The sequence below is a fragment of the Coregonus clupeaformis genome, unplaced genomic scaffold, assembly GCF_020615455.1.
Source record: "Coregonus clupeaformis isolate EN_2021a unplaced genomic scaffold, ASM2061545v1 scaf1751, whole genome shotgun sequence".
Classification (NCBI taxonomy): Eukaryota; Metazoa; Chordata; class Actinopteri; order Salmoniformes; family Salmonidae; genus Coregonus; species Coregonus clupeaformis.
This window is the reverse complement of record NW_025535205.1, coordinates 23,925-49,013: the sequence shown is the minus strand read 5'-3', so window position 1 is coordinate 49,013 and position 25,089 is coordinate 23,925. Positions and strand designations below refer to the sequence as shown.

Below are 25,089 nucleotides of genomic sequence, written 5' to 3'. Positions count from 1 at the left end.
TGGTGCTATTAACCAAACAATAAAAACAGCAACTATCTTGACTTGCCACTCAGTGTATCAGTAATGTTCAGAATTGTAGATTAATATCATTGCAGATTGATGGTCTTTTTAATCCACTATCCAGAGTCAGGAACAGATCAAGTTAGGTCTGCTACTGTTCAGTTATTAAATATGATTTATGGTGATGGGAAATAAAAAATACATATAGTAGTAGTTTTCCTTTGCTATTTATTCCAAGGTGTGTCTTTAACTTGTAAATGGATTGTGTTGAAGCTGGCATGTGGTGTGGATGATAGAATAGAGTGAATAGAGGAGAGAAGAGAGGAGGAGAGGAGAACATAATATAGAAGACAGATAAGATAGAGAATTCATACCCAGGGGAGTTACTGTCTTTGTCCCAAATGACACCCTGTTCCCTACGTAGTGCACTAGGCTACTTCTGACCAGATCAATAGTAGTGCACTACATAGGGAATAGGGTGGAGATTGGAGATTTGCTCACTGTCATTAGAATGAAGATTTCCATACAGGAGTTACTGTCTCTGTTCCAAATCTCTCCCCATTCCCTGCATAGTGCACTAGACTTCTTTTGACCAGATCTAAAGTAGTCTTCTAGATTTTACATGTTTTCTCCCTGTCATTAGAAAATGACAATATGGTAATTACTTTAGTGGTTTCCTCCCCCTTTGTTTTTATTGGTTGTGTGTTATGTGTGTTGTTGTGTTAGGTTCCTAATGGAAAATCCATTAACAATGAATCACAAACAAATGATGTTCCAGTTGTGTTTAGACAACTTCATGGCTGACATCCCCCAGTTCTGTTATACCCATTGAACTGGGTCACATTCTAAATGGTCACTTGTATTGATAGTCCATACTGGAGGGTTTCTGCACACATATTCCCTCATCTCCAGAACTTTACCTGATGTCCCGTCTCTCTCTCTCTCTCTACTCAACACCTTTCTTGGTCTCTCTCTCCCCTCAAACCGTATAGAAAGCAGACAACCTCAATATGGTTTCATTCCTGTAGTTATCAGGACACATGGGGTGTGTAACTACCGGTATTATCTCCTTTCTAAGTTTTAACTTGTCCACTTCCCGTCATGGATTTAAAAGGAAATGACTGGTAAATCTAAGGTGAATTTACATTGATGTTTCCATAGAGACCTGAGTTGTATTCACTAGGCACCAAACTGAAGAAAATTAGCTGAAACAGGGAGGGACTAACTGAACGAGAAAAGTTTTTGATGTTTGTACTTTTAGGACTTTTCTATTGGTTCCATTACAACAGGCAAACTCAATCAAGCACTGCTTATTAAGTATTCACAATTATTTTAAATAGTATTTGAACGCAGGTCTGTTTCCACATGCAATAAGCCTGTAACATCTTGTATGATCTTATGAGGTAACAGTGTGTCAAATGGAAGGGCAAGTCTCACCTTTGAGAGGAAAACATCACTGGTCCACCTCTGCATCAGGTCAGCTATGTTGATCAGTACTGTACCAGGGATTCTGGGAGTAGAGATGAACTCCCCTGACCTGGTACCCACCTATGGAGTTGTCATTTTAATATCAGATTAACCCCATTACTGCTATAACACACATAAGCCATGTTAATAGAATGAAATGGATCCAGGTTCCATTTATTCTACAATAGATTTACTGCCTGTGGAACACTTCTCAAAAGTGGTCTTAAATCAAGATGACTGCAGGTCTCAATTCCAAACTAATGGGGGTAAATGGCACCATCTAATAAGATGGCATTTAGAGGTATGGAGAAAACACTTTGCTATTGGGGTTGAACAATCTCCTTAACAAACATTGTCCTCAACTATGGCCTAAGTTTTTCCTGCCAGGTGACGTAGCAGGAAAAACTCCTGCCCCTAATAGAAGCTGCAGAGGATTCAGTGGTGTCTTGTTTACCTGCAGGCCACCCTCTTGGTTCTGGAAGACCAGAGGATTCAGTGGGGTCTTGTTTACCTGCAGGCCACCCTCTTGGTTCTGGAAGACCAGAGGATTCAGTGGTGTCTTGTTTACCTGCAGGCCACCCTCTTGGTTCTGGAAGACCAGAGGATTCAGTGGTGTCTTGTTTACCTGCAGGCCACCCTCTTGGTTCTAGAAGAACAGAGGATTCAGTGGTGTCTTGTTTACCTGCAGGCCACCCTCTTGGTTCTGGAAGACCAGGGTGATGCTGCCGTAGTCAGAGTGTTCTCCACAGCGCAGCTGGCCCTCCTTCACCCTGTCACTCCTCACCGGGGGGTAATACAGAGACCTCAGGGTACTGCCGTTCTCATCACCTGCAGGAGACAACAACAATCAAGCCTGATTCACACAATAGGACCCCAACTGTATTTTCCTTTCACATTGTCCTTTCAAAGATGGTTCCAGCACTATTGCAACACAGTGTCAGAATGTTACAAATACACATTGACATTGAAAGGGAACCATGATTAATGTGTATTTGTAACATTCTGACACTGTGTTGCAATAGTGCTTTGACGAAGAAGCTTGCTCCAAAACACTTTAGCAATTAATATCGTTGAAGGGAATAAGCTGCCATCCTTTTACAACTGAGCAATTCCACGGTAACAGAATGACACTGAGAATCAGATTTTCACTTTAAAATGTATGTCAAACAGAATGAGGGTTTGTGCTCTTTGTAACGTCATTCTGTTACCAAACTTTCAAGCAAATGTGTTTAATTATTGGATTATTTTGTTTATTGTTAAAAGTAGTCCTTCAGCATAGAGTTGAAAGTTTTTTTAACACTGATAGCAACAACAACCATCACAAAGAAGTTGGCTGCGTCGACAGACAGGCAGGCAGGCAGGCAGGCAGGCAGGCAGGCAGGCAGGCAGGCAGGCGTTGTTTACTATGACTGGATAAACGGATACAGTGTTGAAGGCTTCCTTTAGGTCTCTTGGGATTTAAACAGTGAATACAGAGAGATAGTCCTAACCATTCAATCAATGTACAGATCAAACAGTCATCATTAACACTATACTACAATAGAATTTTATGAATAGAATAGAATAACTGTTTTGACATGAAAGCACAGCCAGATGTTTTGACTTGGCAGCGTGTCTCTATACCTCTCAGTCTCTGAAGACACCCAGCCATGGTTAGGATTATTAGAGAAGCTTTTCCTGCTGAAAGACAGTTTCATTTCATCTGGTTGCCGAAATAATTTATTGGAAATGTTCATAACCCCGTCCACCTATAAGATGTGGGGGGTATCTGTATGACTAATAAGTATTACAAAGAACTCTGATTGTAAAACGTCTTCTCTTTTTAGTCCTAGATATGGCTAGGGTTAGGGTTACTGCTGAATGTAGTAACTCTAACCCTGACCCTAGGCCTAACAGTAATAACCACACTGTAATGTAAAGTATTACCTCATTCTCAATGATCAGTCAATACATACAGTATTCATTTAAACTACAGTATATTGTATCAATATCACCCCCCATTACAACCACTTATGAATTATTATAGACACTTATAATCAGTGTTATAACACATAAGTGTATTATAAGGCATTATAAAGGTCATTAAAATAATTATAATATGTACTTGTCACGATCGTCTAAGGAGGAGGACCAAGGCGCAGCGTTGACTGTGAACATATTTATTTAATTTGATGATCACACGATCAAAACAACAAAAGGACGACGTGATAGTCAATGGTCATACACAAACCAAAATACGAACAAGAAACCACAAACACAAAGTGCAAGACAGACAGTTAAATATGGCTCCCAATCAGAGACACCCAGCTGACACTCGTTGCCTCTGATTGGAGTCACTCAGACCAACATAGAAAAATAAACATAGACTTACACACCCTGGCTCAACATAACATAGTCCCCAGAGCCAGGGCGTGACAGTACCCCCCCCCAAAGGCGCGGACTCCGACCGCGCCAAACAACCACAACAGGAGAGGGACCGGGTGGGCACTCCGCCCTCGGCGGCGGATCCGGCCCGGACATGACCCAGGCACGGGTTGTGCTGGACTGACGACGCGCACCCCTGGCTTGGTGCGTGGAGGAGGAACGGCCTTACCAGGCTGACGACGCACACCGTAGGCTTGTGCGTGGAGCAGGGACAGGCCGGACTGGGCTGACGAAGCACACCCCTGACTTGGTGCGGGGAGCAGGAATGAGCCGGACCGGGCTCACGACGCGCACCACTGACTTGGTGCGGGGAGCTTGGATGGGCCGGACTGGGCTGGCGACGCGCACCACCGACTTGGTGCGGAGAGCAGGAACGGGCCGTACAGGGCTGACGAAACGCACCACAGACTTGGTGCGGGGAGCAGGAATCGGCCGGACCGGGCTGGCGACGCGCACCATTGGCTTGGTGCGGGGAGCAGGAACAGGCCGGGCCAGGCTGCCGACACGCACCATAGGTTTGGTGCGGGGAGCCGGAACAGGCCGGGCCGGGCTGACGACACGCACCACAGGCTCGATGCGAGGAACAGGAACAGGCCGGACCGTACTGGGGACACACACCACTGGCCCTACGCAGGGATCAGGAACGGGCCGGACCGGACTGGTAACACACCCCAGTACCTCTCGCCCGTGCCTCCACACTTTCCCTCTCCTCTGTGACCAGTGGCCCCCTTAACCTGGCGGCCTCCTCTGCACACTCGCTGGACCGCTCCATCGCGGCCTCCTGCGCCCCCGTCGTCCACGTCGTGAGCCCCCCTAAAAATTTTCTGGGGTTCTCTCCTCCCCGTGGACCAGGCCTCAATAGTTCTCGCCAGACTCTCACCCCACTGCTTCAAAGTCCAACCTTTCTGCTCTTCACTTGGCTTGGCCCAGTCGAGACTCTTAATCCATTGTTCCCAAGTCCACTCTCTCCGCTCTTCACTCGGCTTGACCCAGTCGAGGCTGCCACGGAGATCTGCTAGGGATTTCCCTGATGATGGCTCCTCGACTCGCTGCTTGGTCCAGTTGTGGTGGTTTCTTCTGTCACGATCGTCTAAGGAGGAGGACCAAGGCGCAGCGTTGACTGTGAACATATTTATTTAATTTGATGATCACACGATCAAAACAACAAAAGGACGACGTGATCGTCAATGGTCATACACAAACCAAAATACGAACAAGAAACCACAAACACAAAGTGCAAGACAGACAGTTAAATATGGCTCCCAATCAGAGACACCCAGCTGACACTCGTTGCCTCTGATTGGGAGTCACTCAGACCAACATAGAAAAATAAACATAGACTTACACACCCTGGCTCAACATAACATAGTCCCCAGAGCCAGGGCGTGACAGTACTTCATAGAAACTGTTACCCTTCATATATTCTAACAACTCATATTTGTTAGATTTATTCCAAATTAAGGGCCCTAACCTAGGAACTAAAATATTTGTCTCCCTCACCACGTTGCACGCAGTTCTCTCTCTCTCCCTCCCTTCCTCTAACTTCTCCCTCACTGGCTGCTTCCCTCCCTCCTTCCCTCTAACCCCACCTCTCTGGCAGAACCAAGAAGTTCCTCCCCCTCCCACAAACTATTTTCTGAGAAAACGAAACTGATCTGACTCTCTGTGTCGTCTGTCTGTGTGAGAGTGAACAACCGTCCAAATGGCTCAGCAGGGAGTTCTGCAGGACCAGGACCAGTTCTGTTGTTCTGTCTGTCTGGATGTACTGAAGGAACCAGTCACCATCCCCTGTGGACACAATTACTGTAGAAGCTGCATTGAGGGCTGCTGGGATCAGGATGTTCTGAAAGGGGTCTATAGCTGTCCTCAGTGCAGACAGACCTTCACTCCAAGGCTTAAACTGAGGAAAAATAACATGTTGGCTGAGATGGTGGAGAATCTGAAGAAGACAGGAATCCAGGCTGCTCCCCCTCCTGCTCTGTGCTATGGTGGACCTGGAGATGTGGCGTGTGATTTCTGCACTGGGACCAGAAAGCAGAAAGCCCTCATGTCCTGTCTGGTGTGTCTGGCCTCTTACTGTGGGACTCACCTCCAACCTCACTATGACTCTCCTGCTTTCAAGAAGCACAAGCTTGTCAAAGCCACCGTACAGCTACAGGAGAAGATCTGCTCTCATCATGACAAACTGCTGGAGGTTTACTGTCGTACCGATCAGCAGTGTATCTGTTATCTGTGTACAATGGATGAACATAAAGGCCATGATACAGTGTCAGCTGCAGCATAGAGGACTGAGAAACAGGTAAGCCCAGAACTACTTGTTGGTGACTGTCTGATAAACAAAGAATTAAAGATACAGTAGGAACTAAGGCTGTTTGAATATGAGATCATTCAGATGAAATCATTCCTCAGCAGAACAAATATGAACACAAACCTTGAGTATATTGAGTTTGCTCCAAATGTATCACCATTTTATAAAGTCAAACACTATTATCATTCTGAATTCCCTTTTATGAGTCCAAAGTTCAGTCTCAACCCCTTGATACATGTACGTCTACCATTACATTTTAGTCATTTAGCAGACGCTCTTATCCAGAGCGACTTACAGTTAGTGAATACATATATTTATTTATTTTATACTGGCCCCCCGTGGGAATCGAACCCACAACCCTGGCGTTGCAAACGCCATGCTCTATCAACTGAGCTACATCCCTGCCGGCCATTCCCTCCCCTACCCTGGACAACTTGTGCGCCGCCCATGAGTCTCCCAGTCGCGGCCGGCTGCGACAGAGCCTGGATTCGAACCAGGATCTCTAGTGGCACAGTTAGCACTGCGATGCAGTGCCTTAGACCACTGCGCCACTCAGGAGTACAGTTAAGAACAAATTCTTATTTACAATGACGGCCTACCAAAAGGCAAAAGGCCTCCTGCGGGGACGTGCGCTAATGTGATTAGCATGACTGTTGTAAGTAACAGCAAACTTTCCAGGACATAGACATGTCTTATATGGACAGAAAGCTTAAATTCTTGTTAATCTAACTGCACTGTCCAATTTACAGTAGCTATTACAGTGAAAAAATACCATGCTATTGTTTGAGTGCACAGCAACAACAATCTTATCACGGCAACTGGTTTGATACATTCACCTCTGAAGGTAAATAATGTACTTACATTCAGTAATCTTGCTCTGATTTGTCATCATAAGGGTCGCAGAGATAAAAAAACTATAATCATTAACATAGCAACATAGAAATATCATGTTGTAAATGGACCATCAATATTTTAGACCTTCCATCTCTATGTGCCCTATGTCACATTACTATACTATTGATCTACTGGACAAATAAAGCTTGATAACTCATTGAAGAGTGATTCTCCACAGAGGCAGCTGGGGATGAGTCAGCAGAAGGTCCAGCAGAGATTCCAGGAGAGAGAGAAGGAGCTGAAGGAGCTCCAACAGGCTGTGGAGTCTCTCAAGGTGAGTATTGTTGACCAGAGGAGACACACCATTTCACTTCTCTCCTCCAGTCAGAGAGAGAGAGAGGGAGAGGGGCCCGTCTCCAATCCCACTGAGCCCACTGTTGGGAACAGGCTGTCTCGACCCCTTTCAGAGAATAGACTACTTAATGTAACCAGCGGAATATGAACCCAGGTCTACCATGGGAGAAACCAACATCTTGACCATTCCCTATTGGGCCATGGGCCAACACTAATATTGAAGTCAAAGGCGGGGCTACCTCATCACATGACCTTGAGTAATCAAGACCGACTCATGTCCCCTATACATTAACATGGAGCTCTCAATTCAATACAAAGGGCTTTATTGGCATGGGAAACATATGTTTATGTAGCGCACACAAAATATATGGTCACATTTGTGTTTATGTATTGTTTCTTTGTATTGGGGAAGAATGCATTTACTAAAATGTCAGTCCTCCAAGGTGTCGCCATTGCGATGCGTTTATACTACTGTTGGCCAGTAGGGGGCAGTGAGACGTGATCGCTTCGCACTGGGACTATATGCGACCCTGCACCTGTGTGTTCTCATTATTGAGAGAACCTTTGAAAGAGAAGCCACGTTCTCCTGTTTCATCATTTCACCTGTGTTACAGGAACTATTATCTGCTGCACCGGTCCCAAAACTGGGGCCTGTAACATTTACATTGCCAATGCAAGTGAAATAGATAATAAACAAAAGTGAAATAAACAATCAGAAATGAGCAGTAAACATTACACTCACATACGTTTCAAAGGAATAGAGACATTTCAAATGTTATAACTCAAGTGCAAACAGAGTGAGCCATTCGCCAGACTGAGTTCTGGAGGTGAAATGGAAATTAATGAGGGAGAGTTAAGTGAGGTAGAAGGTGTGGTGAAGAGCTCAGAACCAGAGCCTGGCATCAATGGACATGATGAAGAAGAATCTGGTGCAGTAGGAGTTACATTGTAGGAGAAAGTGGATCCATACCTTTTGGCAGATCCATTTGTGGTTTCAGGGTGGGTGGGAAAGTAGTTGCGTGCAGTTGAATCAGTGAAGGTAACATGTAGTGGTCTTGTGATATTTGTTTGTGTTTCTTCTGACCAGAGGGAGTGGGCGCTCCGTGTCACACAACTTGGACCAAGATCTGTTTCTTGCTTTGCTCTTAGGAACAGGACACCATTGAAAGCAGTGATTTCTGGGGTAGCGTTAAGTGTGGAGGTGGAGCAATTCAAGTTGAAGATTCCTGGTGTTTGTGATGCCCGTCATTTGGTGTGAAGCAGACCCGGTGGTGAGCGTGGTGAAACAGAGGAGTCACTGTCAGTCCTAGGGATAGAAGATTATGTTGTTTCGGTGGATAAAGTTGTGTGTGTCAACTGTTGGGATGCCCATGTTGCTGGGGATCGGAAGTGTCCGGTGGAGAGAGGCAGGTTGAGGTGCCTAGAGTCAGAGTAGTGCAGAAGGTGTCGTATGCTGAGGCATCCGCCTCCACCCAGATAGGCTCATATTGGGTATATAGAGACAGGAAGTAAGGCCTCCAGCTATTGCAAATGTTTGGGAGACTGGGATGGCATACATGTTTTGAACCACACCTTTTTACCTGGAATATTGGAATCTTTGTTAACCTTGCACTTTTCCTTTTGGATTCTACAAATAAATGTTTTCAGTTTTATTCATCAAGCCATCATTTTCATTTTGGATTCGTTGGATTTACTGGGTGTGTCTCAAACTTTAACTGGTTTTTCCCACGTCGATCCGAAAGCCGCTACAGTCTCTTTTTACTGTAACTGTCTCTTTTTACTGACACTCATAACAATCCCTCTAGAAATATATAGCAATAGTAGATCTAATCAAAGACTGGGTATCTATCTGACTCCTCATATTTCTCTGATTTGATCTCTGCTGTGCTCTAATCAAAGACAGGGTAGATACAGTATCTGACTTAACTTATTGTTCTAACTCCCCTCATTGGTCTCTGCTCTGCTCTTCTCCCAGATTCCTGTCAGCTCACACTGGACCCAAACACAGCACACACACAGCCTCTCTCTGTCTGAAGGAACAGAAAGGTGACCTATACAGGCCAAGTCCAACCATATCCTGATCATCCAGACAGATTCACAAACGACTTGATGGTTCTGTGTAGAGAGGGTCTGTCTGGACGCTGTTACTGGGAGGTGGAGTCGAGTGGGGGAGTGTGTTGTTACAGCAGTCTCATATAAAGACATCAGCAGAACAGAGAGAGTTAATACATTTGGACTCAATGACAAGTCCTGGAGTTTACACTACTATAGTGGTGGTTATTGGTTCAGACACAATAGTGTTAGGACTAAAGTATCAGGCCCTCAGTCCTCCAGAGTAGGAGTGTACCTGGATCACAAGGCAGGTACTCTGTCCTTCTACAGCGTCTCTGACACAATGACCCTCCTCCACAGAGTCCAGACCACATTCACTCAGCCCCTCTATCCTGGGGTTTCTATTGATTGTCTTGTCTCTGGTACTGCTGAGCTGGTTAAACTGTAGTAGGGGCCCACTTAATGAATATAAATGATATTTTCTGATATTTCTTCAAATGTAATGTTTTAATCTTGTACATCAACATTCTATCCTGGGTTTTATCTCTGTAATAGTACTGCTTTTTACCTTTATTTAACTAGGCAAGTCAGTTAAGAACAAATTCTTATTTACAATGACGGCCTACCAAAAGGCAAAAGGCCTCCTGTGGGGACGTGCGCTAATGTGACATAGACATGTCTTATATGGGCAGAAAGCTTAAATTCTTGTTAATCTAACTGCACTGTCCAATTTACAGTAGCTATTACAGTGAAAAAATACCATGCTATTGTTTGAGTGCACAGCAACAACAATCTTATCACGGCAACTGGTTTGATACATTCACCTCTGAAGGTAAATAATGTACTTACATTCAGTAATCTTGCTCTGATTTGTCATCATAAGGGTCGCAGAGATAAAATGTAGCATAGTTTTGTTTGATAAAATCAATTTTTATATTCAAATGTAGGAACTGGGTTCTACAGTTTGAACCCCTGCTGTCTCTGGCTCTACACCCACCCCGCCCGGCCATCTAGATGTGTGAAAGTTAGTGTATAAGCTAATGATCCATCATGTATGACATTCCTGGGAGTGTGAAGACTTGCATTTTGTATTACCATATCATTTTTGTATGTTCTCTGTAGTTATGTACTTGACAATATATCAATTGACCAATTCGGCACATTTGGGCAGACTTGATACAAAATAGTCCAATGGATCAATCTGAAACTTTGCATACACACTGCACCTAGGCCACAATATTATATTGTGGCCTTTCTCTTGCATTTCAAAGATGATCAAAATAAATTACAAATAACAGAAACACATGTTTTTTTGTTTTTTATCTTTTACCAGATCTAATGTGTTATATTCTCCTACATTAATTTCACATTTCCACAAACTTCAAAGTGTTTCCTTTCAAATGGTATCAAGAATATGCATATCCTTGCTTCAGGTCCTGAGCTACAGGCAGTTAGATTTAGGTATGACATTTTAGGCGACAATTGAAAAAAAGTGTCAGGTCCTTAAGAGGTTAAAAAGGTCAAAGATTGGCTTGGGGATGATAGGGGCTGCAACCTTAAAGAAGAAATGATCTAAATCGTCTGACCCAGATGTTTTTTGGGGATCAAGTTTAAGGAGCTCCTTTAGCACCTCAGACTCAGTGACTGCCTGCAGGGAGAAACTTTGTAGCGGGGCAGGGGAAAAAGAGGGAGGAGCATCGGGGCTAGTCGCATTAGAAGGGGTGGGAGATGAGGAAATGTTGGACGGGCAATGAGGCATGGCTGAGTCAAATAGGAATCCTGACTTAATGAAGTGGTGATTAAAGAGCTCAGCCGTGTGCTCCTTGTCAGTAACAACCACATCATCAACATTAAGGGACATGGACAGCTGTGAGGAGGAGGGTTTATTCTCCAGGTCTTTAACCGTTTTCCAGAACTTCTTGAGGTTAGACCCACAGAGAGAGAACTGCTCCTTAAAGTAATTAACTTTGGCCTTCCGGATAGCCTGAGTGCACTTACAGTGGGGAAAAAAAGTATTTAGTCAGCCACCAATTGTGCAAGTTCTCCCACTTAAAAAGATGAGAGAGGCCTGTAATTTTCATCATAGGTACACGTCAACTATGACAGACAAATTGAGGAAAAAAAATCCAGAAAATCCCATTGTAGGATTTTTTTATGAATTTATTTGCAAATTATGGTGGAAAATAAGTATTTGGTCACCTACAAACAAGCAAGATTTCTGGCTCTCACAGACCTGTAACTTCTTCTTTCAGAGGCTCCTCTGTCCTCCACTCGTTACCTGTATTAATGGCACCTGTTTGAACTTGTTATCAGTATAAAATACACCTGTCCACAACCTCAAACAGTCACACTCCAAACTTCACAATGGCCAAGACCAAAGAGCTGTCAAAGGACACCAAAAACAAAATTGTAGACCTGCACCAGGCTGGGAAGACTGAATCTGCAATAGGTAAGCAGCTTGGTTTGAAGAAATCAACTGTGGGAGCAATTATTAGGAAATGGAAGACATACAAGGCCACTGATAATCTCCCTCGATCTGGGGCTCCACGCAAGATCTCACCCCGTGGGGTCAAAATGATCACAAGAACGGTGAGCAAAAATCCCAGAACCACACGGGGGGGACCTAGTGAATGACCTGCAGAGAGCTGGGACCAAAGTAACAAAGCCAACCATCAGTAACACACTACGCCGCCAGGGACTCAAATCCTGCAGTGCGAGACGTGTCCCCCTGCTTAAGCCAGTACATGTCCAGGCCCGTCTGAAGTGCATTTGGATGATCCAGAAGAGGATTGGGAGAATGTCATATGGTCAGATGAAACCAAAATATAACTTTTTTGGTAAAAACTCAACTCGTCGTGTTTGGAGGACAAAGAATGCTGAGTTGCATCCAAAGAACACCATACCTACTGTGAAGCATGGGGTTGGAAACATCATGCTTTGGGGCTGTTTTTCTGCAAAGGGACCAGGACGACTGATCCGTGTAAAGGAAAGAATGAATGGGGCCATGTATCGTGAGATTTTGAGTGAAACCCTCCTTCCATCAGCAAGGGCATTGAAGATGAAACGTGGCTGGGTCTTTCAGCATGACAATGATCCCAAACACACCGCCCGGGCAACGAAGGAGTGGCTTCGTAAGAAGCATTTCAAGGTCCTGGAGTGGCCTAGCCAGTCTCCAGATCTCAACCCCATAGAAAATCTTTGTAGGGAGTTGAAAGTCTGTGTTGCTCAGCGACAGCCCCAAAACATCACTGCTCTAGAGGAGATCTGCATGGAGGAATGGGCCAAAATACCAGCAACAGTGTGTGAAAACCTTGTGAAGACTTACAGAAAACGTTTGACCTGTGTCATTGCCAACAAAGGGTATATAACAAAGTATTGAGAAACTTTTGTTATTGACCAAATACTTATTTTCCACCATCATATGCCAATAAATTCATTAAAAATCCTACAATGTGATTTTCAGGATTTTTTTTTCTCATTTTGTCTGTCATAGTTGACGTGTACCTATGATGAAAATTACAGGCCTCTCTCATCTTTTTAAGTGGGAGAACTTGCACAATTGGTGGCTGACTAAATACTTTTTTTCCCCACTGTATTTCTCATTTGCCTAAACGAGACCCAGTCAGCCTGAGTATGCGTGTGCCGAGCCTTTCGACAAATGGAATTTTTGAGGTGGAGTAACTCTGCCAGATCAGGGGCTGAACCTGTTTTTAATTCTTATTTTCTTTATGGGGGCGTGTTTGTTAACAATACCACTGAAAATATCAAAAAAGAAGGTCCAAGCATCTTCGACAGAGGGGATCAAGCTGATTCTATACCCATTTACAGAGGCCAGGTTTCACTGAGCAGCCATTACGAACACAGGCTGTAAAACAGTGATCACTAAGGTCATTACAGAAAACACCAGACTGATACCTATCAGGATTATTTGTGATGATGACATCAAGGAGAGTAGCCTTTTCTGGGTGTTTGGAGTCATACCTTGTGGGATTGGTAATAATCTGAGAAAGATTTAAGGAGTCCCATTGCTTTAGGACTTGGTCTGATGGTTTAAACATGTCCCAGTTTAGGTCACCTAGCAGGACAAATGAATTCAGACTTAATGTAAGGGGCCAGGAGAGAGCTTAGGGCAGGTAGGGTACAGGCCGGTGCTGTGTAAGGGGCCAGGAGAGAGCTTAGGGCAGGTAGGGTACAGGCCGGTGCTGTGTAAGGGACCAGGAGAGAGCTTAGGGCAGGTAGGGTACAGGCCGGTGCTGTGTAAGGGGCCAGGAGAGAGCTTAGGGCAGGTAGGGTACAGGCCGGTGCTGTGTAAGGGGCCAGGAGAGAGCTTAGGGCAGGTAGGGTACAGGCCGGTGCTGTGTAAGGGACCAGGAGAGAGCTTAGGGCACGTAGGGTACATGCACTGAAGGTGTTCCTTGGTAAAGATTGCCACTCCACCACCTTTGGAAGATCTGTCTTGCCGAAAAAGGTTATAACCAGAAAGGTTAACATCAGTGTTGAGAACACTCTTTCTTAACCACGTCTCAGTAATGACCAACACATCTGTATTGGAGCTGTGAACCCACACTTTCAATTGATCCATTTTAGGTAATAAGCTTCTAGTGGATTGGAGCTTCAAAAGTCTGTGTTACCAATAGAGAGTCAGAGTCCTGAGTATGGAAACAAACATAGTCTGTCCCATGGTTGGGTAAACAAGCAAGTACATAGTCAACAAAGCACGCAGGAGTCATGAGGCAAATAGCATAAAGCACAATAAAAAAATATAACGACTTGGGGCTAGCCATTGTAAGTTCAAAGAGTCACTCGCCCCAACAAAATAACATGAGAATGTAGCTCTCTATGAGTCCAGTAGGCTATAAAAGTATGAGATCAAATAAATAAATAGTAGGCCAATACTAATTAATTGAAGTGTTTCTGAGTAATCTCACGTAGTAAGCTTCACAAGTTAATTAGCCTACATAAAATTCCTATCAGTCCAAAGTCTGCGGTGTGTGTGTTAAGTGCGTGTGTGCTGGAGGTGAGCGAAAGCTCGGGAGAGAGGGGGGAGTGTGGCAGGGGTACCTGTACCAGACAGGGGGAGACAGGCAAGGGCAGACGGTGAACAGATCGCCAGGTGGGATCCAAGCAGCAGTGCAACAGCAGTAGGTGTCACACCCGCTTGGGAGAATATTTTTCAGGAGGCTGAGTAGGAGAGAAGGCGTTCAACCTTACCCGACAGGTGATGGTAGAGCAGATAAAAACGTCAGAAGCGAAAAGCTTGTTTAAAATTGGCTTGAGTTTCGATATTCGCAATACATTCGGGCCATCAAATATCAATATTTCGCATGACTGGTATATGTGAACTCACTCTACCCTATGCCAACACCAATCTGATGCTTTTAAATTTGTGAGGAGTAGTGAATGAGTGCACACTTCAAGAGGAAGGAGAGATTATTGGGACATCCCACATGGAGTGATGGTAGAGGGATGTGAAAGAGAAGAGAGGTAATGGTTGGACTTGACTTATTTATTCTCTCATTACTGACTTGTTCTGTCTCACTAGCATAATTGCAGTACACAAAATAATCAAATTTTCAGAATTATTTCTTGCAATAAAGAAAACCTGTATTTGAAGTCTCCATAAAATGTACAGTTCATTCCATAGTTTAACATGTGAAATGCTCCTTCCCTCCATAAGAGTAATTGAAGTGTTGGATGAGATAGGACCCTGCCTTCACCGGGGGATATTTGTTGGACCCGTCACAACAGGTGATGAGTGCCTCGTCGTCCGGCTGCACAAAGAAAGCCAGGGACTGCAGTGTGCTCCAGTCTCCAGCCGTGGGCAGCAAAACCCTATGGACCTGAAAGGGAAAGTGAGGAGTAAAAATCAAAGGTGAATTTACATTGATGTTTCCACAGAGACCTTGGTTGTATTCACTAGGCACCAAACTGAAGAAAATTAACTGAAACAGGGAGGGACTAACTGGACTTGTCCAATAAGAAAATACTATTTGAAATCTTACAAATACTTTTAGCATTTGCTTTAGTCTTTCAGGTGGGCGAGGTTTGTTTGTACTTTTAGGACTTTTCTATTGGTCCATTACAACAGGCAAACTCAATCAAGCATTGCTTATGAAGTATTCTAAATTATTTTAAATAGTGTTTGAACACAGGTCTGTTTCCACATGCAATAAGCCTGTAACATCTTGTATGATCTTATCAGGTAAAGGTGTGTCAAATGGAACGGCAAGTCTCACCACTGAGAGGAAAACATCACTGGTCCACCTCTGAATCAGGTCAGCTATGTTGATCAGTACTTTTTCAGGGATGCTGGGAGCAGAGATGAACTCCCCTGACCTGGTACCCACCTATGGAGTTGTCATTTTAATATTGGTTTAACCCCATTACTGCTATAACACACATAAGCCATGTTAATAGAATGAAATGGATCCAGTTTCCATTTATCCTGTAATAGATTTACTGCCTGTGGAACACTTCTCAAAAGTGGTCTTAAATCAAGATGACTGCAGGTCTCAATCACAAATGAATGGGGGAACAAAAATTTATCAAATGGTGACCCAGACTATTTACATTGACCACCCACACTGCTGCTACTTGCTGTTTATTATCTATATACTGGCAGAGCTACTCCACCTCTAGAATGACCCCCTGTATATAGCCTCGTTATTGTTATGTCATTTTATTGTGTTTGATTAGATTTTTTACATTTAGTTTATTTAGTAAATATTTTCTTAACTCTATTTATTGAACTGCATTGTTGGTTAAGGGCTTGTAAGTAAGCATTTCACGGTAAGGTCTACACCTGTTGTATTCGGCGTGTGTGACAAATGTAATGACATTTTATTTTATTTTATTTGAAAGTGGCACCATCTAATAAGATGGCATTTAGAGGTATGGAGAAACAAGATTCACACAACAGAGCTGACCACAACTGGACTGTACTGGCTGTGATATTTAATTACACATAATCCTTTCAAGGATGATTCCAGAACTATGGTGGATGAGTAACCAGCCCAGTTTGGCCCTGCTTGGCTTGACTCAGCTCTATAGTGTTAGCCAGCCCAGTTTGGCCCTACTTGACTCAGATCTATAGTGTTATCCAGCCCAGTTTGGCCCTGCTTGGCTTGAGTCGGCTCTATAGTGTTAGCCAGCCCAGTTTGGCCCTGCTTGACTTGACTCAGCTCTATAGTGTTAGTCAACCCAGTTTGGCCCTGCTTGACTCAGCTCTGTAGTGTTAGCCAGCCCAGTTTGGCCCTGCTTGGCTTGACTCGGCTCTATAGTGAGAAACAGGCATAGTGTGCTGGAGGCAGAGCATATGAGCGGAGTGGAGCGGTGAGAATCTCAGCTCCTCGCTCACGGAGTTGTTCACCCCTCCGCTCCCCCCGCTCAAAGCCACATCAGGCCAGTCCGCTCATTATCGCTCAGCGCTCAACGCAGTTTGCATCGCGCTCCACTCAAATCGCCCCCGCTCACTCCAAAAAAGGAACGAAATCTGCATGTATTTCACTTTTAGCTTAAACCACAGCCTTACTTTATCTCCCTGAATTTGTTGCATACAGACTCATCTCGGATTATCCATTCTGTCTTGAAACGGGGATCTAACACTGACGCTAAAATGAGATGTTAATCAGTATAGTATATTCCACAGCGAATTGACACGTTGTTTGCCAATGTTTCTGCAAAAGCAGCGATGCCCATTGGAAGTGCAGCGTGAGTGTAATCGGTGAGCAGGGATTTTATTTCTGTGACAGCAGGGAGGATCATCCCCAGGTTCCCCAGCTCCTTCTGCATTTTGTCTGTGAGGTCTGCCAGTGGTGTCAGCACACTGACAAGACGCGTCAGCTGCCGTACTTTATTCAGGGTGATGTTAGCAACATTAGACTTGAGTTTGTTTTGCCATAACGGGTCTTTTTGGAACAACCGGATGAACGACTGAATCATCCGCCGCTGGCTGCTCCATCGAATGGCGCAGGCATTTGTGGGGCGGACACCTAATTGGTCGGTTTCCTCTGTGCTCTTGCGTACACTTTTCACCAGGTGCCCGACTTTCACTAACAGCCTATTAATGTTGTCGTGCTCGTTAACGGCGTTTTTGATCGCCAGCTGAAGCATGTGAATGGGGCATCTCAGATGTAAATTTGACAAAGTAAAGTACTGATTTATCATAGTTTCTTGGGGGGGGGTGTAGCCCGGTTGAGCTGCGCTGGCGAAGTATTGCATCCCTTTGCGTTCTCCTTTACTCAGCGGTTCATAGTCCATGAAAATCATTTTTAAAAATGCTACATCCAGCTCTCTTTTTCTCTCCCTTGTTATGGTTGGGCCTTTGCCTGCAGTGAATAAACATTTGAATTCCTCAACGCTTTTCTCTTGTTGCTGCTGATGCTCCTCGCTCTATAAAATACAAATTCTTGGGCGACACAAATTAAATTAAACAGATGGATTCTGGGTCAGGCTTGAGCATGCTTCAGACTCTTGGTGTGAGCGAGCGAAATTGGAGCGGGACATAGGGCGACGCTCCGTCCTTTTAAAAATGCCGCTCTGCGCTCTGTTCAAAATCCCTCCGCTCACGCTCCACGCTCGCTCCCGCTCCACTCCGCTCATATGCTCTGGTTGGAGGGGATCAGTCTGATCAAGGAGAGGCGCAGAATCACTGATCTGGACCACTTAGTGAGTCAATATTTGAGATGCAAGTGGATCTGTAGATTAGTGAGTCTGTGCAGTTGACTGCAATGGATTTGATCTCAAACATGCGCAATGTCATGAAGATCACTGCTACTCCATATAATGAAACCATCCCCTATGAGGACTAATGACCAATTCTGAAACTCACCACACTATGCTGTACTGACAGCATCATCATCACACTAGCATTAATGTTCACACTCTGGGTCTCATTTGTCCACATTTAAACTGGTCTTGGTCTCCTTACAGGTTAGACACATTTAAACTGGTCTAGGTCTCCTTACAGGTTGGACACATTTAAACTGGTCTTGGTCTCCTTATAGGTTTGACACATTTAAACTGGTCTTGGTCTCCTTATAGGTTAGACACATTTAAACTGGTCTAGGTCTCCTTACAGGTTAGACACATTTAAACTGGTCTTGGTCTCCTTATACGTTGGACACATTTAAACTGGTCTTGGTCTCCTTATAGGTTAGACACATTTAAACTGGTCTAGGTCTCCTTACAGGTTAGACACATTTAAACTGGTCTTTTGTCTCCTTATAGGTGAGACACATTTAAACTGGTCTTGGTCTCCTTACAGGTTAGACACATTTAAACTGGTCTAGGTCTCCTTACAGGTTAGACACATTTAAACTGGTCTTGGTCTCCTTATATGTTGGACACATTTAAACTGGTCTAGGTCTCCTTACAGGTTAGACACATTTAAACTATTGGTCTCCTTACAGGTGAGACACAGGGATGTAGCTCAGTTGGTATGCAACGCCAGGGTTGTGGGTTCATTTCCCACGGGGGGCCAGTATGAAAAATAAAAAAATAATGTATGCACTCACTAACTGTAAGTCGCTCTGGATAAGAGCGTCTGCTAAGTGACTAAAATGTAAATGTAAAAATTTAAACTATTGGTCTCCTTAGAACTGTATATTCTGTGTGGAGAAATTACCCGGCTCTTCACAAGCACTTCACCACAGCAGCTGAGGATGCCTCCCGCGACGGCGTGACCCGTCAGAGTTATAGTGGCCTTGCCATGGGGATATCCTCGCATGCGTTTGTTAACAATCTAGGTCTTATGTGTGATGCATTTAAAGAACTATCTGAATTGTCACTCGAGCTCCAAATGAGAGACTGCACAATTATTACTGCACACAGGGCAGTCACCAGGGAAGGGAGGGTGTAAATACTGCACACAGGGCAGTCACCAGGGAAGTGATGGTGTTATTACTGCACACAGGGCAGTCACCAGGGAAGTGAGGGTGTTATTACACACAGGGCGTCACCAGGTGTACCACACAGGGCAGTCACCAGGGAAGTGAGGGTGTTCAGTGCCATGGCAGAGCAGCCAGGCCGACACACAACTCAGCCAGAGAGGGATTCAGGAGAACTCTTTCCAAGGAGTCAAACTGAATGGTGGAAGACCCAGCGACAGAGTCCTTAATCAGAGGGAGTTTTTCTAGAGCTTGGCGAGGAACATGGAGGCTAGAAGGTTCTCAAGGAGGACGGGCGGTGGACAATACAGGATACAGCCAGTTCATAGAGGAGCTGAAGGTGCTTTACGCTCAATACTGGCCTGAAGATGAAGGAGCACTGAATGGAGAAACAGTGATAGAATCTCTCTGCCAGAGGATTGGCATTGACAGTCCACGTACGGTCATACGGGCCTACAGGCAGTACAGGGACACTGATGGTAATGATAAAGGAGACTTTCCAGATGGACTTAAAGAGATGTTGATGGTGGTCAGCACCACCCCATCTCCAGATGGACTTAAAGAGATGTTGATGGTGGTCAGCACCATCCCCATCTCCAGATGGACTTAAAGAGATGTTGATGGCGGTCAACACCATCCCCATCTCCAGATGGACTTAAAGAGATGTTGATGGTGGTCAGCATCATCCCCATCTCCAGATGGACTTAAAGAGATGTTGATGGTGGTCAGCACCATCCCCATCTCCAGATGGACTTAAAGAGATGTTGATGGTGGTCAGCACCATCCCCATCTGCAGATGGACTTAAAGAGATGTTGATGGCGGTCAGCACCATCCCCATCTCCAGTGCAGAAGGCCAGCAGGGATTTTCTCAAATGAATCTGATTTGCACCTCAACCCGAGCCTCTCTGCATACCTCCACCATATCAGGGCTACTCTTTCTGAACCTTGTTGGCCCACCCCTGACCAAATTCAACCCAGTCCCCTATGTGAGGTCATGGATTGCTAAAGGACACAGATGTGTCACAGACACCAGGAGCAAAACAAGAAATAGGGAGGAGAAGACGCACCAGGAAATGGCCGTGTTATGGGAGGTTCTGGAAAACTTTACAAACTTGTTGTGTACTGTGAAGTTAATCTGAATATGCGCTTCATATTATCAGATAGGCAGGAGGCCTATATACTATAATATGTGTTCTGCTGTAGCATACATTGATTTATTTTATTTGAAGTATATTCTGATATCAAATCAAATGTTTGTCCTACAGTGATGTCTTGAAAAGTATATGAAATGTGAGTATTGTAAGCCCCACCTCTGAGTATATGAAATGTGAGTCTTGTATCATGGATGGTTATAGTTAGTGTCATAGCACATATGTTTAAGGCATTACACAATTCATTATAAGCATTATACATATGTACTTCATAGAAACTGTTACCCTTTACATATTCTAACCACTCTATTTAATTTATTCCATATTAAGGGCCCAAACCTAGGAACACAAATCTTAGTCTCTATTAACATTGCGTACAGTTCTCTCTCTCTCTCTCTCTCTCTCTCTCTCTCTCTCTCTCTCTCTCTCTCTCTCTCTCTCTCTCTCTCTCTCTCTCTCTCTCTCTCTCTCTCTCTCTCTCTCTCTCTCTCTCTCTCTCTCTCTCTCTCTCTCTCTCTCTCTCTCTCTCTCTTAACAGAGCTCTGCACAGTCAGCAGTGGAGGACAGTGATAAGATCTTTACTGAGCTGATCCGCTCCATTGAGAGAAGGCGCTCTGAGGTGAAGGAGCTGATCAGAGCCCAAGAGAAGGTTCTAGTGAGTCAAGCTGAAGGACTCCTGGAGCAACTGGAGCAGGAGATAGCTGAGCTGAGGAAGAGAAGCATTGAATTGGAGCAGCTCTCACACACAGAGGATCACATCCATTTCCTCCAGGTAACTAAACTGCCTTGTTACATGTGATATGAAATTAAAACTCTCAATAATTTTGTTCTGTTCACTCTCTCTCTCTCTCTCTCTCTCTCTCTCTCTCTCTCTCTCTCTCTCTCTCTCTCTCTCTCTCTCTCTCTCTCTCTCTCTCTGTGTCTGTCTCCAGAGTTATCAGTCTCTCTCCAGTATCAGTGGATTTTCAGACTTACCCAGCATCGTTGTCCGTCCTCTTCAGTACTTTGGAGATGTGAGTAAGACTGTGTCTGAACTGAGAGAGAAACTAGAATACTTCCTTAAAGGAGAATGGACCAAGATCTCCACTACAGGTGTGTTGAAAATAATAAGAACATCAACTTTAGACCATTGAAAGTTCCCTACTAGTCATAAACATGTGGAATATGGTATGATGATAACATTCCCTCTCTCTGTGAATGTGTTTGTGTGTCTGTAGTGAATATAGTGGATGTTGTACTGCCTCCAGAGCCCAAGACCAGAGAACAGTTCTTACAATGTGAGTCTCTTTATTCTGTATTAACCTACAGTCTCTTTATTCTGAATTAACCTACAGTCTCTTTATTCTGAGTTATCCTACAGTCTCTTTATTCTGAATTAACCTTCAGTCTCTTTATTCTGGATTATCCTTCAGTCTCTATTGGAGACAGTTTTGTTTTTCCTTGGTTATGCAAATATTTGTTTATTAGATCATGTGGCTCGTTGTTCATTTATTTTATTTATTTAACCTTTATTTAACCAGGAAAAGCCCGCTGAGACTCAAAGTCTCTTTTTCAAGGGAGACCTGACCAAGAAGGCAGCAGCATTCAATACAACATTACAACATTCAATACAATCAGCACAACAATACTATCTGGCCTACAGCAAACATTTCCACTCCTCCTGAACACTTTTTTAAAAACCAGTTTTAAACTAACTGAGGGGCACTAGTATATCTAGTTACATACTTTGCAGACAATTCCATGCATCTGGTGCACAATAGGAGAATGCAGTGTAACTGGGTAACGGTCCTGGGGACTTTAAGTAGTAACCACCTAGTAGGCTGTGTCTGGTAACTGATAGTGGTGAAGGAGAACAGGCTACAGAGGTAGAGAGGGAGTTTACCCAGAAGGCCTTTGTAGATGAACACATTCCAATAGCTGTGTGTGCATGCAAGGTGAGGTCCAGCCCACCATTAGATACAAGGTGCACTGGTGGGTGAGTGACGTGGCATTAGTTTATCATGCTTCCTTGAGGTTTGTTACTGAGTCCAGTCTCTGGAACATTTTTTACCTGGAATATTGGAATCGTTGTTAACCTTGCACTTTTCCTTTTGGATTCTACAAATAAATGTTTTCAGTTTTATTCATCAAGCCATCATTTTCATTTTGGATTCGTTGGATTTACTGGATGTGTCTCAAACTTTAACTGGGTTTTCCCACGTCGATCCAAAAGCCGCTACAGTCTCTTTTTACTGTAACTGTCTCTTTTTACTGACACTCCTAACAATCCCTCTAGAAATATATAGCAATAGTAGATCTAATCAACGACTGGGGATCTATCTGACTCCTCATATTTCTCTGATTTGATCTCTGCTGTGCTCTAATCAAAGACAGGGTAGATACAGTATCTGACTTAACTTATTGTTCTAACTCCCCTCATTGGTCTCTGCTCTGCTCTTCTCCCAGATTCCTGTCAGCTCACACTGGACCCAAACACAGCACACACACGCCTCTTTCTGTCTGAAGGGAACAGAAAGGTGACCTATACAGGCCAAGTCCAACCATATCCTGATCATCCAGACAGATTCACAAACGACTTGATGGTTCTGTGTAGAGAGGGTCTGTCTGGACGCTGTTACTGGGAGGTGGAGTCGAGTGGGGAGTGTGTTGTTACAGCAGTCTCATATAAAGACATCAGCAGAACAGAGAGAGTTAATACATTTGGACTCAATGACAAGTCCTGGAGTTTACACTACTATAGTGGTGGTTATTGGTTCAGACACAATAGTGTTAGGACTAAAGTATCAGGCCCTCAGTCCTCCAGAGTAGGAGTGTACCTGGATCACAAGGCAGGTACTCTGTCCTTCTACAGCGTCTCTGACACAATGACCCTCCTCCACAGAGTCCAGACCACATTCACTCAGCCCCTCTATCCTGGGGTTTCTATTGATTGTCTTGTCTCTGGTACTGCTGAGCTGGTTAAACTGTAGTAGGGGCCCACTTAATGAATATAAATGATATTTTCTGATATTTCTTCAAATGTAATGTTTTAATCTTGTACATCAACATTCTATCCTGGGTTTTATCTCTGTAATAGTACTGCTTTTTACCTTTATTTAACTAGGCAAGTCAGTTAAGAACAAATTCTTATTTACAATGACGGCCTACCAAAAGGCAAAAGGCCTCCTGCGGGGACGTGCGCTAATGTGATTAGCATGACTGTTGTGCACCCGACATAGACATGTCTTATATGGGCAGAAAGCTTAAATTCTTGTTAATCTAACTGCACTGTCCAATTTACAGTAGCTATTACAGTGAAAAAATACCATGCTATTGTTTGAGTGCACAGCAACAACAATCTTATCACGGCAAGTGGTTTGATACATTCACCTCTGAAGGTAAATAATGTACTTACATTCAGTAATCTTGCTCTGATTTGTCATCATAAGGGTCGCAGAGATAAAATGTAGCATAGTTTTGATTGATAAAATCAATTTTTACATTCAAATGTATGACCTGGGTTCTACAGTTTGAACCCCTGCTGTCTCTGGCTCTACACCCACCCCGCCCGGCCATCTAGATGTGTGAAAGTTAGTGTATAAGCTAATGATCCATCATGTATGACATTCCTGGGAGTGTGAAGACTTGCATTTTGTATTACCATATCATTTTTGTATGTTCTCTGTAGTTATGTACTTGACAATATATCAATTGACCAATTCGGCACATTTGGGCAGACTTGATACAAAATAGTCCAGTGGATCAATCTGAAACTTTGCATACACACTGCTGCCATCTATTGGAAATCTAATACCTAAACTGCAATATTATATTGTGGCCTTTCTCTTGCATTTCAAAGATGATCAAAATAAATTACAAATAACAGAAACACATGTTTTTTTGTTTTTTATTATCTTTTACCAGATCTAATGTGTTATATTCTCCTACATTAATTTCACATTTCCACAAACTTCAAAGTGTTTCCTTTCAAATGGTGTCAAGAATATGCATATCCTTGCTTCAGGTCCCAGGCTACAGGCAGTTAGATTTAGGTATGACATTTTAGGCGACAATTGAAAAAAAGTGTCAGATCCTTAAGAGGTTAAAAAGGTCAAAGATTGGCTTGGGGATGATAGGGGCTGCAACCTTAAAGAAGAAATGATCTAAATCGTCTGACCCAGATGTTTTTTTGGGATCAAGTTTAAGGAGCTCCTTTAGCACCTCAGACTCAGTGACTGCCTGCAGGGAGAAACTTTGTAGCGGGGCAGGGGAAAAAGAGGGAGGAGCATCGGGGCTAGTCGCATTAGAAGGGGTGGGAGATGAGGAAATGTTGGACGGGCAATGAGGCATGGCTGAGTCAAATAGGAATCCTGACTTAATGAAGTGGTGATTAAAGAGCTCAGCCGTGTGCTCCTTGTCAGTAACAACCACATCATCAACATTAAGGGACATGGACAGCTGTGAGGAGGAGGGTTTATTCTCCAGGTCTTTAACCGTTTTCCAGAACTTCTTGAGGTTAGACCCACAGAGAGAGAACTGCTCCTTAAAGTAATTAACTTTGGCCTTCCGGATAGCCTGAGTGCACTTATTTCTCATTTGCCTAAACGAGACCCAGTCAGCCTGAGTATGCGT

General features: G+C 43.9%; 1 pseudogene; it reads left to right on the top strand.

Moving 5' to 3' along the window:
- Positions 1-5,581: 5,581 nt before the first annotated feature.
- LOC123487507 lies at positions 5,582-23,626 on the top strand (annotated as a pseudogene).
- Positions 23,627-25,089: the final 1,463 nt, after the last annotated feature.